Raw genomic sequence first — 15,015 nt, 5'->3', positions numbered from 1 at the left:
ATCTACCAAGATATCTGAATATCACTGGATCTGTTGGATCATAAATCCCAAAGGCCACCTGTACTGTGGCTTGGCCCTGCGGCAGAACCTTCCATGGCTTTACGCTCCATATAAAACTGTCAGCCTTTGGATGTACTAAGTATGCATGAGATATGAATTAAAATATAGTACATGTTGCCTCAAAAAACCCAGAGACCTATGAAGCATAGTGCCCCCTTTTAGGGGGGTTCCAGACTAAACAACACTCTAGTACTTTGGAAGAGATGTATCAACACATTCTAGAACACTGGGCCTCTGAAAATAGTTCTAATGAGATAGACCCTTTTGATATCCTCTCCAAGTCAATTTATGCCATGTAGCTTCTCTTTAAGTCATGATATTTTAAGTGTCACTTAAAGAATTTGGCCCTACAGAAATAGATTTGAAGGATCTTTTATCCCTCTTTCCCCAGTCAAGGGGCCAAAGATGGGAGATGTACCTTGAGGGAAACAGCCAGAACAGGTGGCAATTTTGCAGTATACCTACATACTCTCTCCTTGCTCCATCCTTTCTCCACTGCAGCTGTCAGTGCAGATATGAAAAAGTTTCTGTCATACCTTTTTTCCTAACCCTAAATATTATCTCAGTATTCTTAGCACAACCTTGAACAGGTCAATCAATTGCTAAGAATTTAAATCTGTTTGTTATTCCCTGAAACTTCTGAATGAGAATAACTGAAGAATGTGTTCATTCAGATTTCCTGAATCACACTAGGGCTTGTTGACTAAGAAGGGCCTGGCTCAGATTTATTATTTAAAAGATATTAAATAAGATGGCTTAATTCACATTCAGGTTGCTTAAACTTTAGGCAGGTTTCTTCCTGTTTCTAGGCTCTGACTTTTTTTCTGAGGGCAAATACTTTAGAAAACTTCCTATTGCAAATTCTTTTCATTTGCTATGTAGATACTCTGTTAGCTTCTTGCCAGTTTTCAAACTGAAAAATGTCTATGTGCAATAAGACATAAAAATGACCAACAGGTATATAGATGATCCATATCACTAACAATAATAGAAATGCAAATCAAAAGTCCTAATAGATACAACCTGACACTGTAGGATGACTTATTAAAATGATGAGATAGTAAATGTTGGCAAGGGTTTAGAGAAGAGGAAACCAATACATATTGCTGGTAGGAATGTAGATATGTATAGCCATATAGAAAACCATATGGAGACACCTAAAAAAGTTAGATATAGAGCTATCATATGATGAATATGGACATACACCTAAAAGAAATGAATGGATGGAAAGACAATGAAGTAAGTACATATGCACAGTGGAATATTATTCAGCCACGAAAAGGAGATTCTGCTATTTACCATATCATGAATAAAAATAGGATGTTATGCTAAGCAAGATAGGTCAGATACAGAAAGGACAGTTCTTTAAAAACGTAGATAGTGCTAGTAAAATGCATATCAATATGTGGAAGAATGAAACTAAATCCTTCATTTCAAAAATTAAATACAAATGTATTAAAGACTCATATACAAGACCTTAAGCTTTAAAACTCCTGGAAGAAGACCTAGGAAGAAATGTTTCAGAACATTAGAATAGGACCCCAAAAGTACAGGAAACAAAAGGAAAAATAGGATTGCATTAAATTAAAAAACTTCTGTAGGACAAAGGAAATGGTCAGCAGTGTGAAAAAATAACGTACAGAATAGTAGAAAATATTTTAAACTTATGCATCTGATGGGGGGGTTATGTCCTGGATATAGAATTCAAAAAAGTTCATAAAAAATGCCCTATTAAAAATTGGGCAGTAGCCTTTCTCGCCCAGCATCCGGGAGGAGCCCGCTGCTCTCGCCACTTTCGCTCCCATGGGGGGAGGATGCCCGGGCCCTGCAGAGCCCTGAGTGCCCCGGACCCACAGGTAGGTGACGGGGGTGGGGGGGAGTGAGCAGGAGTCAGCTAGAGATGGCCGCCCAGCCTGCGACGTCACCATTGTTCAGCTGGGTTGCCAAGGTGCCTGAGATCGTGGGCTTCAACCACCAGGCCTGGAAGATCTCCCACCAGGATGAGCTGTGCTGCTAGTCTGGGTTCAACTACACCTTCTCCAAGAAGTTCAAGATCCTCTTCTGTGGTTGAGTGACAGTGGCACGTAAGAAGGCCCTGCCGGCCCTGATCAGCGAGTGCATCGAGAAGTTCAACTACGTAAGCTGCAGCCTGAGGGCGGAAGGGGAGCCACCCTCTCAGGGTCCCAAGCCCCCAGTGGACGGGCCCTTCTAATGGGGCCCCCTGAGGAGCAGGCCCATGCGGAAGTCTCTGTCACAGCTGGGGCTTCGCTCACTGGTTTACAGGAAGGAGTTCCAGGATGGCGGCCTGCCGAGCTGCAGCTCCTTTAGCTCCTTTGAGGAGAATGACATCCGAGAACCACTTCATCAACGGGCACCATATCATGCAGCCCACAGACACTGAGGAAAATTGAACTATGCTCTTCACGATAGGCCAATCTGAAGTTTACCTCATCAGTCCTGACACCAAAAACAACAACAACAAAAGCATTGGAAAATTTTAAGGAGATACCCGTTTGCTCTGGGGACATCAGACACGTGGACCACTTTTGGTTTATCTGCCGGGAGTCTTTGGGAGGTGGCAGCTTTCATTTTGTCTGTTACATGTTCCAGATGAAGCTGTGGTTGCCGAAATCACGATGATCCTGAAGCAGGCTTTCACAGCGGCGCCCGGCAGCAGACAGAGAAAGCACCACCCAGCTGTGTGAGGCCTGCCCCTTGCAGGGTGTGCACAAGCTCTGTGAGGGGATAGAGGGAATGAATTCTTCCAAAACCAAATTAGAACTCCAGAAGCACCTAAGGACACTGACTAATCAGGAGCAGGCAACTATTTTTGAGGAGGTGCACAAATTGAGACCAAGAAACGAGCAGAGAGAAAATGAATTATTTCTTTTTTGAAATGTTTATATGATGAGAAGCAAAAAGAATACATCCATATTGGAGAGATAAAGCAGACACCACATGTTACAGCAGGTAGTGAATTACCAGGCAGTGCTCCTCGATTTAGGCTAGAAATGCTGAAAACAAAGCAAAGAGGTCTTTAACAGAATCTTTAGAAAGTATTTTGTCCTGGGGTAATAAAACCAGAGGCCTACAGGCACATTCTCCCAGAGTAGATCTGGACAATTCTGTGTCTTGTACATTAAGTAGCACCAGCAAAAGCCATACACGGGAAACAAGGATTCTCTGCCCACCTCTGAGAGCTCCTTCAAGCCCCTCTGCTCATTGGGTAACCTGTCCAGTGACTTGGAGAGCCATCCCCAGAGGAGCCTGCCCTGCTGTCCCCACAGCAGGCCTACCAAAGGCGGATTCTGAGCCACTTCCCTGAGAAGTGCCCGGGGCTTCCAGAGCCCACACAGGGGTCTCCGGGAGTCAGTCAGAGAAGCTTATGAGGTATCACTCAGTGAGCATGGAGACACCTCATGAACGGAAGGATTTTGAATCCAAAGCAAACCAACTGGGAGACATGGGGAAGACCCCCTTGAAGACCTGGTGGCATTCATGAGGGCAGCAGACCTTATTGCTCATGGCCATCCCACAGAAGGCCAACGACTCTGCTGGCAGATACAAAGATTATTCAGAGGTAGGAGAGCTTCCCCTGAGGACTTCTTTGGAGCCAATGCATGAAGATAAGCCCTTTCGCCCTGTACCGGAGGAGAAGTAAAGGACATCTCGGGAGTTGCGGGAGCTGTGGAGTAAGGCCATGCTACAGCAGACACTGCTGCTGAGGACAGAGAAGAAAAATCAGAAGCTACAAGCTTCTGAGAACAATTTGCTGAACAAGCACCTGAAACTTGACTAGGAAGAAATCACTCCTTGTCCTAAATAACTACGGTTTGGGAAAAGTTGCTTTGCACTCCAGTAAGATAAAAAATTAAGCTTGATATGGAAAAAAATGCATTCAGCTGTTGGGGAAGGCATACCACGTCATCACCAGGGTGAATTCTGGAAATTTCTAGCTGAGCAGTTCCACTGAAGACATCCATTTCCCAGTAAGTAGCAGCTGAAGGATGTGACCTACAAAGAACTCTTAAAACAGCTCACCTCCCAGCAGCATGCAATTCTCATTGACCTGGGGCAAACCTGTCCTATCTGTGGGGGCCCAGTCATGGCCCACTGGCATTTGACATTTGGAAAATAACTTTTTCCTCTACAATTAAGACATTGATACAATGTAACATTTGTTTCTTTTCAAGGACACTGTTTGTTAAACTTGTTTTGTTCTTTGACCTGGGATAACAGGAACTCGTTATTGGAAGATCTGATGTTATCTATAAGAGTCAGGAAATCCAGTCTTTGCATAAAGATAAAAAGACAATTGCTTGGTGCTTCCTGTTGTTGTGTGCCCTTAAAAGCTTCCTCTTGTTGTGTGCCTTTAGAGGCTACCTGTTGATGTGAGCATTTAAAAGGAGCTGTTTCTGTGAAATAAATCAGACTTTTCTTGGTCTCCACTTAGGCTTGAGTGTTCTTTCCTTTCTCAATCCTCACTCCCCAACTCAGGCTGGTTTGTGTTGTGACAGCTGGGCTTCCACAAGTGGTGCCCGAACAGGGACCTGAGTATCAAGGGATCCAGTGAAGGACACCACTGGATAAAGAATAAAAGGAGATCTTCACAAAAAGAAAAAAGAGGACCTTCAAAAGGAAGGCAAAAGAGGAGCAGTGAGTTTTCTTGTAAATATTAAAAATGGGAGCTGGCAATAGTTGCATGCTTTTTGTACATGTGCTTAAAGATTTATTGTGTGTCAGTGGTGCTAGAGTAGGGCATGAGCAATCATGTAATTTTTTAGAATTTGTTGAAATGGTTTGTCTCTGGTTCCCTGAAGAAGGCACTGTAAACTTAGATACTTGGAGTAAGGTAGGAAAATGATTACAAGATTATTGTGATGTACATGGTCCCAGTAAGGTACCTGTGGATATTTTCAGCTTATGGACTCTTGTTAGAGATAGTCTGGATCCAAGACATGAAAGTGAAAAGGTTGAATACAGCTAACCCTAGAGGACCCCTACTGTGTTGATCACTTAAACTTTAGTACTTGTTCTTTTTTTTGCTTCTGTGTCTTTCTCTTCCTGTTAATGTCTGAATTGGTAACTTGTGATCTGGATCATTTTGGAGGCTGGGAGGTCCAGGCAGACATGCTAGTAGTGGACTCCCTGCCACAGGGGCCGGAGAAGTCCTTTGCCCCTCTGGTAAGAACTCTGTCTCTCTGTTTACTGGGAAGGAGGTTGATATTTTCCCCTCCTCAGGACCCTCTGGTCAAGGCATAGTTCTTCTGGTTTCAGAAGTGGAGATTAAGGGGATTCCCCGACAGAGTCCCTGGTTCTTCTCTTGGTTTGGTTTTCATAAGCCTTTGTCTTACATTGTGTTTGGCCTCTTTTGCTCCAGCCTAGGAGTTTCTCAAACTTCTGCTTTGCAACAGTCAGCTGCTAGTGAAAACTATTTAGCTTTGGTAACACTTCTTGTGCATTGCAAGTTCTTAAACTGTGATTATAGGGTTAACTTGTTCTTTTCTAAAAACTCAAGGTTAATACTGTTCTATTGGCAGCCAGTCAAATTTTAAGATGTAACAATCTGAGAACAGAAAACTGACTTTAAGCTGAAGTTTTTTATAGAAGGTTAATAATAAATGAGATATAAAAATATTAGGAAAGCTATAAGTAAGAGTTATATTTTTAACATGAAAGTTTTTTTTATGTTTGTGTTATTAAAAACAGGTAAAGAAAGATATGCAAGACCAGAAGGCCTAAGTATGTAGAGAATGTTTATGGAAATGATTTATTTGTTTGCTTGTTGGTTTCAAGTCTGTCATAAAAGGTTTACATTTACAATCAAGAAGAGCTTTCATTCCTTTAACCCTAATTCTACAAGAGATCTCTGTTAATTTTGACCTGCAAAAATTTTGACTAGTAGTAACTAAAAGATTTTATAATTCTATTGGTCAAAACCATCTGAGTGCACTTTAGTTTAAACTGTCTTATATGTTTGTCTGTCTAAATGTTCAAAAATGTTTGTCCAATTATGTTTTTGATCAAAATGACGTCAAATACAAGTAGATTGTTGATATCCACACCCTGGCTTTATAGGATTAAAAAAAACCTTAAAGATAATTAAATATAAACTTTTAAGTTTTGGTACACTTCTGTTGGTAAATAAGCAGCTGCTTAGAAAATTTATTCTGAACTTTGTTCACTAGTGGGAGCCCAAATAATTTCCATAGCCTTATAAAAAGCTATGCCTTGTTAAATATATTGTTAAAAATGTTTATATTGGTTACCATCAAAAGGCTGAATTCTAAATGTGTTATTGTAACATGTTTATGATGGTTATCTTCAAAATATAATATTTTCTGAAAAAAAAGGGAAGATCCTGTTGATACAAAGCTACATTACAGGACATAAGATTTCATATAAGTATAATAATTATTATTGCTACTTTTCTGGTGTACAAAAATGCATTCATGTTGTTTGACTATGCAGGTTTTCCAACATACTGTTTATGATAATAACCTTTTGACCCAGGTATTCTCCCCTGTTCCCCACTATTAAAGGTGCAACTACAAAAAATAAAAAAGGGGGAATTGTACCCCTCTTCACCCAGAAATTATTTAAATCATGCTACCTATATTTAAAATTTTTTTACAAATTGATAAGCCTGCCCATTCAGCAGCAGAAAGATTCTGGCATCCTCAGGGTTCTCCTTACGCTTTGGAACATGATGGAGCATGATGGCTGCCAGAGAGATTGGTTCATCATGTGGATCATCTTAATAACCCTAAAAATGTTTCCCAGAAGTAATTCTATCCAGTGATATTGGGTTTATATGCCTGATATTTAATGACACATCTTGAAAGTTTTTGGACTAATCACTTGGACTTAAACTTGTCTGCAGGACTTTGGTGGACAAATTCAGGTTTTTCTCAATCCAACATTTGGAAACTTGCTCCTGCATTGGGAGAAATATGTCAAAGTTACTAGCCTTAGTTTAAATATTTTTGGCATAGGGGCCTTTAATATGTGAAATACCATAAATGCTGTGTAATCTCAAGTTAAAGAACAAAAGAAAAAGATAATGTCTTGTTTTAATGCTCCTTATATGTTATTGATAAGAAATATAGAGATTGCTTATGAAACTGATAATGAATATAACAACAGCTGTTTTAATTGTAAATTGACAAATTGCAAATTCTCAAAAATGATGACTTCCTTTCATTCTGTGGTTTTGAGACAACCTCTCTTTGTTATGATACCTGTTCAATTTAATGAAACCTGGTATATAGATCAAGGATTATGAATGTTAATGGTAATTGAGAAAGCATTAAGTAGACAGAAAAAGAGTGATGGGATTGGTTATTGTGGGGATTGTAGCCCTTATTACTGTAATAGCTATAGCCGCAACTGCTGCAGTTGCTTTGGCACAAGAAATTTGGGATGCTCATTATGTTAATGTTTTAGCTAAAGGTGTGACTCATAATGTAACTATTCAAGTAGATTTCAAAGATTAGAACAAAAGATAAATGCATTATATGATGAAGTTACTCTTATGGTAGAAGAAATACGGGCACTGAAAGTTTGTTCTCCATTGATGTGTCACCCGGGTTATGAATGGATTTGTATAACCAATAAGCTATATAATGATTCCATCTATGATTGGAGTAAAATACAAAGGCATTTGAAAGGTATTTGGTAAATCAAAATACCTCCCTAGATTTAACAGTTACATCAAGATATTTTGGATCTACAGAATGCCCCTTCCTTAAAATTTGATGTGGTACAAGCTGCTCAGCATTTTATCAATCATTTAAAAGAGGTCTTACCCTCCATGGCATCAGTCACCCAATTGTTAGGTCCTGTTATTGCAATTGGGATAAGAGTATTTCTAGGATGTGTTATATTACTCATATTAGTGTGCATGGTGAGTTCATCTTTGATGAACACAGCAGGAAAGATTCATGGCTTACAACTGCACATTAAGCCTCCCATACTTATGGTCTAACCCCTGCAGAAGCTGGTAGTCAAAGATGGGTAAGAGAAATGTAGAGAAATATCCAACCTAAGACAGAGCATGAATATCAGAATTCTCATGGCTTGATGATGGGTAAAGGATTTCTCTGGACATTTCTCACCTAAGACAGGCACAGTCTTTCTGTTGAGCTGGGAAAGTCCCTGCTCTAAATATAATAAAAAGGGGGATACATAGGGGCCCAGTCATGGCCCACTGGGATTTGACATTTGGAAAATAACTTCTTCCGCTACAATTAAGGAATTGATACAATGTAACATTTGTTTCTTTTCAAGGACAATGTTAAACTTGTTCTTTGACCCTGGGATAACAGGAACTCATTATTGGAAGATCTGATGTTATCTATAAGAGTCAGGAAATCCAGTCTTTGCATAAAGATAAAGACAATTGCTTGGTGATTCCTGTTGTGTGCCCTTAAAAGATTTCTGTTGTTGGGTGCCTTTAGAGGCTTCATGTTGATGTGAGCATTTAAAAGGAGCTGTTTCTGTGAATAAATCAGACTTCTCTTGGTCTCCACTCAGGCTTAAGTGTTCTTTCCTTTCTCAATCCTCACTCCCCAACTCAGGCTGCTTTGTGTTGTGACAGCTGGGCCACCACACTATCCATCCGTACTTCTCTGCTCAGTTTGAAGCAGGGCAGCTGTCCTGTTACAACATCCTGAAGGCCTACTCACTCCTCGACCAGGAAGTAGGGTATTGCCATGGTCTCAGCTCTATGGTGGGCATCATGCTGCTGCATGTGAGTGAGGAAAAGGAGTTTAAAATGCTCAAGTTTCTGATGTTTGACATGGGATTTTGGAAACAGTATCAGCTAGACATGGTTATTTTACAGATCCAGATGTTCCAGCTCTCACAGCTCCTTCACAATTACCACCCAGACCACTATGACCACTTGGAGGAGCCTGAGATCAGGCCCAGCCTCTATGCTGCCTTGAGGTTTCTTATGGTCTTCCTCTCACAGTTCCCACTGGGATTGGTAGCCAGAGTCTTTGATGTGATCTTTCTTCAGGGGCCAGAGGTCATATTTAAAGTGACTTTAAATCTGTTGGGAGGCCATGAGCCTTTGATTCTGCAGCATGAAAACCTAGAAATCACAGTGGACTTCATAATAAAGCACACTACCCAACCTGGGTCTGGTGCAGAAGGAGAAGACCATCAATCAGGTATTTGAGATGGACATGGCTAAACAGTTACAAGCATATGAAGTTGAGTACCACATGCCTAAAGAAGAATTTATTGATTCTTCTCCTCTCAGTGTCTAGCACAGGATGGATCAAGTAGAGAAAACCAACAGCAGCTTATGTGAACAGAACCTTGACCTCCTTGAACAATTGTAGGTGGCACATGGTAAGATCCTGAGTCTTGACGCTATGGTAGAGAAGCTCCTGGCCAGTGAGAGCAAGCTGAAGCAGGCCACACTGGCCTTGGATCTGGAGAGGGCTACCCTGCTGCAGATGGTGGAGGAGCTGCGAAGGCAGCCTGTGGAGCTGAGCGCTGGGCAGCCTGAGCCCACAGGTGACTGACAGCTCTACAGAGAGATTGCACACCTTGCTAACACTGTCCAGGCCTTAATTATGACAGAAGATGCTGGAGTGAGAGCGGTGTACCAAGTGAACTTCTCAGGGAGGAAACTGGTTACCAACAAGCAAATTCTCTTTGAGCTCAGACTTTCAATTCAGAGGAAAAATGTCCCTGTGTTTTTGTTATTTTTATTTTGGGTTCTAATTCTTCCCTTCTCCAGTCCTGACTTCTATTCTCAGTACCTTTAGATGGCATGGACATAAATAAATGCACCTTTATATTTTCTTGTTGTTTCCTGTTTGAGCAGCCCTGTGTTTGTAAAGAGCATTCATAATGCTGAGATTTCCAAAGCAGAAAGGGCTTAAGATAATCCCTCAAGCAAAAGTGTGGATCTGTTGTTCTTTAAGACAGAGTCCATGTGACCACACCCTCAGTGTCACTGATGAGGTGCAGTTGGCCCTTGTCCATTCTTGTCATGGAGACCTAAGGTGATCATGGGGAAGGTCTGAAAGGGATTTATTTAAGTTGGATATCTTGATGACCGTCAGTAAACTTTTTTTTTTCCTCTCAGTACCTTTTAGATTAGTAAACTTGATCTGTATTCTTGGTACTTAACGAAATTTGCTTTTAAAAACAGAGTGTTTTCCATACATTTTTGCTTGTCAGGTTAAATGTATGGTAGATAAATATTTCATGATAAAAATCTCCAGTTTCAGACTCTACCAGGTATTGTTAGCATGTGGTCTACAATTTCAGAGTCTGAGATATTTATTTTTTTGTGATAGTTTCATACCCATACTACAGTCATGTATTTATTTATTTATTTAGTTATTTTGCCTGTTGTATGATTATAGCTCTATGTTCCTTTGAGGCTCAGCCTTTTGGAAATCTGACTCTTTATAGAAGGAGCATACACAGCAAGGTTTTCAGGGGTGCCCAATATTTGGGGCCTTGCAAAAGAGTCCAGGCTGAAATTGCAATCAGATATATGGCAGATAACAATTTTTCAGAGGTAGGATGTGTATTTTGAATGTAGCTCACAACAGTGACTCCCATCCTCCAGATGATGAGAACCCTATTCCTTTGAGTGAAATACTGTTCACAATTGCTCTGCCTTCAGCTGGTCACCGCACAAGGCCTCTCCCTGTGCTCTTAGAATGAGTTGTTTCTTTGCAAAGGACCAGAGAACTCTGCAGGAGGGGGCCTGCCCCTGGATAGTGGGATTGTTTCTAGTGTTCATTTTCTAGTAGTAATCACAGGAGTTTCTTTTGACTGTCTTGGCAGCAGGCCCTTTTTACACCTGAGGTGAGAGGGCAGATTGCTGTACTCAGTCAGTCATTATGAAAGTCTCCCAGCCATTGCGAAGGGAGACCAAAGTGCTCCCCCAGTGCCTAGAGGGTTGATTGGCATTTGAGACTCTTTCCTGTTCCTTGGGTTAGAGGATAGCAATTCTCATCTTGAACCATGATGATAAATCCAGTAGCTTCTATCTCAATTGGTTTTGACAGACAGAGTTTAGGTTACTTAGCTTTGAAGTCTTTTATATATTGTATTTTACTATATCAATGTTTAATAATGTTAGATTTTGGATATCTTATTGCTATTCTTCAAAACACATTATTCATTGAGAAACAAGAAAGCAATAAAATGATAAATAATTCAAAAATTGGGCAATAAACCTAAATAGACATTTCTAAAAAGAAAAATACATGTAAGAGACCAACAGGTTCAAGAAAAAAATCACTAGAGAAAAGTAAATCAAAAATACAATGAGATATAAACAACCTATTAAAAATGACATGAAAGTGACTAAACACAAGTTCTGGCAAGGATGTTGAGAAAAGGGAAGCCCTTATATTGTTGGTGGGAACATAAATAAGTGTGGAGTATCAAAGAAAATATGGAGATTCTCATCAGGTAGGATTTTGTTAGGGAAAGCTTCAGAGAGAATGTGATATTTAAGTCTTGAATATAGATCAGGGATTTGCTACATGACAGGAATAGGGAAAGAGAAGAGGATAAAAAGTTTAGGACATGGTATCTAGAAGAAATGATTTTCTAGTCAAAGAGACAGAGGATGCCAATTTCTTTATCTACATTCCCACTTGGAAGTCACTGATTTGGCTTTACAATGAAATTAAGTGTCATGCTGATGAAATGATAACCAGGCCATTGCCTTGATTCATGAATATTTTCTCATGGAAAATCTTCACAAAGTCTTTGTTTCTCACAGATTCATGATATAAAGGTAAAGGTATATAAGACGAAACTCTTGTGCTCATGAATCTAAGATCATCTGCTGTGAAATTAGCAGGTAGACTCGAACCTCCATTCAACTTGGGAGTGTAAATACTACCAGGGTAGTTCTCTCTTTTTGGACAGGAAGTCATGTTCTACCCTTTCTATTGGTTCCAGTTGATATTTGATGTATAGTTAATTAAATTGAAAGTAACTTATTAACTTTACTTTGTTGACTGAGAGAAAAATCGATATGACTGTCTAAAACTTGAAAAGGGGCACGCTTTTAATGTGGGTTAATCACTCTTTCAGTTATGTCTTTGAGATTATAACTCTTTAAGATTATAACTTTTTTTTTGTTTTGTTTTGGTTTTTTTGGTACCAGGGATTGAACTTGGGTCCTTGTGCTTGCAAGACAGGCCACCAAACTGCTGACCTAAATCCCTGGCCCCTTTAAGATTATAACTTTGATGTCTATGGTTTATTAGTCAATTTTATCAACCTAATGCCCTTTGATGGAAATAAAGATAAAATTATTTTAAAAGGTAGCTAGTATATATTTGTTTACCTCTAATCATCAAAACTTTCCCATGAAGGTGTACAACATAGTCTCTGACAATATGGGAAACTACAATGAAATGATACTGTTTGGAATATGGCACCATACTGAGTAAACTGAATAGGTATTAGGTTTTAAATCAATCTCGAGACTGATAATGATTAGAGACACTGTCTTTATTGTAGTTATTTTGGGATATTAGAAAAAAGATTATTTTCTTAAAAAGTAAAATAGGAAGAAAAAGTTCAAATAGAAGGGGCACTAGGAAGGTAGGAAGGGAAAGAAAAAGAGAAAAGAGAAAAATTAGAAAAAAAGGATAAAATAGAAACAAAGCTTTTCTAAATAAGGAGGGGAGAGGAATGGGAAAAAAGAAGAATTAAGACATATGAATGTACAGTCACTTAGGTAATATTGATTCTTATTGGCTGGTCATAGTTTTACCCCACCTCATGCCCACCTTGTAATTTTCCATTGGGTCTTACAGTTTTGTCCCACTTTGTATCTGCCTCACCTCATGGCTTTGCCCCATAAAACACCTCTGAGAAGTTGGTGAGTGGGCACCCCACTTTTTGGTCCCCCTTATGTCTGGCTTAGACAGAAGCTTTCTTTCCCTCAGTACATTTTTCTTACTCTTAAAAACAAAAGACACATGAATGTACAGGTACAAATTCCATAGGATAAATGTGATCATTTTGTATATCTAAACAATTAACAATGAAAATTTTAAAAAATATAGTTTCTTAATGGAAATTTTAATGAAAAATGTCAGACTCTGTGGTATCCTCCAGAGGATTTAAAAATTTTACCTGGTTTATTGACTTTAGATTTACTTCAGTAGAACAGCTTAAACACTCTAACCCCTAAAAGGATATACACTGGTCATTGTAAGAAGAAACACTATTTACAAAGATGTTTAGAGCACTTAAATTCTTAAGGGATTAAGGATCATATTTCATCACTTCTTACTGCAAAAAGGAATCAGGTGATGCATGTTCAATGTAGGTGCCAGAGTTTGTGCCTGAAGAATACGTAAAATTTTATGAACTGACTTATGCACTTTCCAAGTTGAGTTTGTTATGTGTATATGTATCAGTTTCTTAGTGTTTTTAGGGCTTTTATGACAGGATATTCTTTTAGTAATTGGTTGACTCATGCTGCTCAAAATTTCCTGGAAAAAACCTGATTTTATGCATTGTAAATGAAAATACAACCATGGTCTTGTTGAATTTATTTAGATGTAACAGACAGAAAAGAGATATTATTCATATGATGTAGAGAATTATATTTTCATTTGGTTTGTTCCATCATAATAAGGAAAGTAGACTACTATTGAGAGAAAACAGTATATACTACATCTGGATGATGCTTTTCCATATGGGGAGAGTAAAATCTTGGCAATTCTTACATTTTTTTTTCAATAGTAAATCACATATTTCTTGATGAAGTGAAAATTGATGTCTTTTCCAGTATAAAGAAATCCTATATTTATCTGTGAAGTTGAATAAATTTATCAACTAGGTGTGAAGTTAGAGAATATGGTTCACAAGGCTCCCCACATTTCTGGCACATGTTCAAAGTTTGAGGGTTCTCAAGATCTCCTTTAGGGTTGATATTTTGCGAGAAGGACTCACAGGGCTCTGTAAATGCTTTTATTCTTGTAGTTATGATTTATTACAGTGAAAAAGACATTAAAATCAGCCAATGGAAGAAATGCATAAGGGAGAGAAAGAGAGGAAAGTGCCAGATGTAGTGTTTCTGTTGTCCTCTCTCCATGGAGTCATGGGTAGCATTACCTTCCTAGAAATATTGTGTAACAGCACACGGGGAGTGCTGCCAACTAGGGAAACTCATCTCAGCCTTGGTATCCAGAGTTTTATTGGGCCTCCTTGGTTGACTGACAACCTGGGTGAACTTTAGTTTCCATATGCATAGAGGTAGTTATCATGGGGCTCCAAGCCTCCATCAGACACCACACTGTTGGACCTTTTAGAGGCCAAGGCCCCAGGTAAGCAAAGGACTCTTCCTGGACATCAGATCCAAAGTGATCAGGGTAAAACACAGACCTTTCTTTGGACAAAGTCAATTTTTCAGTTTAAAGAACCAATAAGGGTGAAGTCTTTCTTTTTTTAAAGTGACTGTTTTCCCCCATCCCTGTAGATGCTTCATGAATAGGCAAAAGTGACCAGTTAGGAATCAGAAGATCTCAGTTCATTTTCTCATTTGTGAGTGACCAAGTATGCAATGAAAACAACAATTTTCTCTGAGCTTCAACTGTATGCACAGTGAAACCAGAGAAACTGCAGAAATTACATTTGTAGTGAAACCTAAAAAAATAAAATATCTGTGAAAGTGCTTTAGAAAGCACCATTTAAATGTAATTTATAATATTTAATAAATCTTAAGAAAAGATTGAAGTTATAAGTGGTCAAACTATTTGAGTCACTAATTTTTAAATTGAAATTATAAAGAATATTGTTAGCAAGGACACGGCTGTTTTAGATAAAATTTAGTATTATAATACAATTAATATATACTTACATATTTTATTACAGATATATTATTCTGAAAAATAGTGGTAAGACATTTTTATAGATAAATCTTTCTTACCCTATCAAAGTTAAAAA

General features: G+C 38.9%; 1 pseudogene; it reads left to right on the top strand.

Moving 5' to 3' along the window:
- Positions 1-1,960: 1,960 nt before the first annotated feature.
- On the top strand, positions 1,961-9,596 carry LOC104858607 (annotated as a pseudogene).
- The last annotated feature ends 5,419 nt before the right edge of the window (positions 9,597-15,015 follow it).

Source organism: Fukomys damarensis, unplaced genomic scaffold (assembly GCF_012274545.1).
Source record: "Fukomys damarensis isolate Sample0158 unplaced genomic scaffold, DMR_v1.0_HiC HiC_scaffold_38, whole genome shotgun sequence".
NCBI classification, from domain to species: domain Eukaryota; kingdom Metazoa; phylum Chordata; class Mammalia; order Rodentia; family Bathyergidae; genus Fukomys; species Fukomys damarensis.
Note: the sequence above shows the minus strand (reverse complement) of the source record. Positions and strands in the feature narration are given on the sequence as shown.